Genomic DNA, 2753 nt, shown 5'->3' on the forward strand with positions numbered 1-2753 from the left:
TCATCCCCCCCCCCCCAAGCCATTGTATGGAGTCATTGTATGGCCCTGAGAGGCAAGACAGAGGAGTAGCTTAATTGGTGAACTTTGACTTGACTGTAAAAGGCTATCACACTGTATTTGCAGCAGAGAGCCATTAAAATGTGTGGGGGTTGGTAGTCTGAACATCACACACAAGAACAGACTAGAAAAGGACAAATCAATGCCAGAATGCACCACTGTGCAGATTACAGAACTAGTCAAGAGATTAAACCTGTATTAAAGAAATACGTCACATGCAGATTTTTTAGAGAGATTTTTATATGCATTGCTCTGTTTACTATTGCCAAATTTACACTGTAAAGGTAACACAGAAGCTCTTCTGAAGTGGCATTTGAGTGTCTTTACACAGATTGTTTAATGCTGCTTAGAGGTGGCATAAATGCATTTACACTGCAGTTACAACTCTATATTTTAATACTAGGGACTGAGGTGGGTCAGAGCAGTCTTAATTTGGTAATATGCAACATTGCATCTGCACACTGAATTTGGAATATTTATTCCTTTTCTGACCGCCTTGATTTTCCATGACTGTCATGTCTGTTCTGTGTCAAAAGCTCAGATCAGTGTTTGGCTCCTGATGAAGAGCTGAACGCATTGGGAAGAATAATCATGGAGAGCAGAGGAGCATCATCATCATCATCATCATCATCATCATCATCGGTAGAGAGCCAGAATTGCTTTTGCCACTCCACAGCTGTCCTCTCTGCATACGCCAATCAGTTTGACTGCAGAGTGGCTCTTCAAGAAGGACCATCAGTATATGGTTCATGGGCACCAAAGTCTCCTGCACAATTACATTGTGCATGAATATGGAGTTTATTTTGTGTCTTTTTTATTCAATCAAACATACTGTGTTTGAGAGCAAAACTAATTATTTTGTAATTAAAAAATAAAAGTTTGCAAAAAAATTCTTCTTAAGGCTCAAAAATAAAGAAATTGAAAACAAAATAATTTGCAGTGCGTGTAAATCTTTGAAAAATCATATTTTTCTTTGTGCACTTCAAACACTTTTCATCACAAAAAAAAATTTGAAGTCACAGGTTGACCACGCCCATTACATTTCCCCAGAATCCCCGCCACTGCCGCCAAAAAACAATCGAGAGTGACCAATAGAAAAAGGTCTTTCATCCTGGTGGGTAGAGACCACCCACTGAGAGACAGCTTAACTCGCAAGCAAAACTTTTCAACTCACAAACAAAAAAAGACGGCAGAAAAGAGAGCAACATCTGTGTTTTTGTGATGAAAAGTGTTTGAAGTGCACAAAGAAAAATATGATTTTTCAAAGATTTACACGCATTGCAGATTATTTTGTTTTCAATTTCTTTATTTTTGAGCCTTAAGAAGAATTTTTTTGCAAACGTTTATTTTCTAATTACAAAATAATTAGTTTCGCTCTCAAACACAGTATGTTCGATTGAATAAAAAAGACACAAAATAAACTCCATACATGAAGAGACTTTTTTGACACCCATGAAAGACACTGAAATTAACATATTCAGATTCATTGACCTGTTTCTTCTTGTAATATTACTAAAAAAACAACCTACTTGCCAGAATGGCAGCAGCTGTGCTTTACAGTGAAGATGTCCTTAGAAATAGATGCTCTCATACTCTTTTTTTTGCATATGAGCAGTGTCATGGGAAGTATAAACTAACCACAAATCTGGTTATATCTGATTGCACAATAAATACTTACGTCAGATGTTAAATGAGGCTGTTACGCTGGGCTTTTTCCACTGATGGAGCAAATAAGAGCGCACATATTACCCACAAACTCTCTAAGCAACAGGTAAGTCTAAAGCAGCTACACGCGAGAACCAGCCAACTGGCACATTTTCAGTAAAGCCAGATCCTGGGAGGACCAAGATAAGTGGATGTTCTTGTGCGGATCTGTTTGGCTATGTTTGGCCTGGAACAGCTTGAGTTATGATTATAGTCTGTATAATTCTGTTGCTTGGAAATCATCACAAAGACCAACCTGTATTTTTTACTATTGATGTACTTGTGAACAATTGTTTGTTTATTCATTGTTAATTCTTTGTAAGCATTTGAGACTCAACCCAAGTCAAAATACATTGGGGTCTCACCACCAATACATTGATAAGAGACATTCAAAGCATTATATTTTAAATTCATAACATGCTTTACAAATCACACAAACCTATACGACACAAAAGAGGTAGTGGTACGATGTGAGGCGAAGTCAACAATATTTCTGTTTAGTTGTTGAACAGAAGCAAACCGTTTTAGGAAATTTGCTATATGGATCAATGATCATTGTCCTATTTATTACTTTAGTCGAAAAACATAAGAAATGTAGTCATATAATTCATACAATTTATGACTATACACTAGGATTCAAAGTTTGGGGTCAGTACCTTTTTTTTTTTGAAGGAGAGAAACAAAGAAAAATATTTTCCACAAAAATGTTAAGCAGTAAATAATGATAATAATGAGAAATGTTTCTTGAGCACCAAATCAGCATATTAAAATTATTTCTGAAGGATTGTGTGACACTAAAAACTGGAGTAATGGATGCTGAATATTCAGCTTTACATCACAGGAATAAATTACGTTTGACAATATATTGCGATACAAAACATAATTTTATATTATTTTAGTTATTTTAAATTGCAATAATATTTCACAACATTGCTGTTTTAACTGTATTTGGATCAAATGTGCCTTTTTCTTTTAAAAACATGAAGAAATAT

This window comes from Sinocyclocheilus grahami, unplaced genomic scaffold (genome assembly GCF_001515645.1).
Source record: "Sinocyclocheilus grahami isolate Dianchi unplaced genomic scaffold, SAMN03320097.WGS_v1.1 scaffold794.1, whole genome shotgun sequence".
Classification (NCBI taxonomy): domain Eukaryota; kingdom Metazoa; phylum Chordata; class Actinopteri; order Cypriniformes; family Cyprinidae; genus Sinocyclocheilus; species Sinocyclocheilus grahami.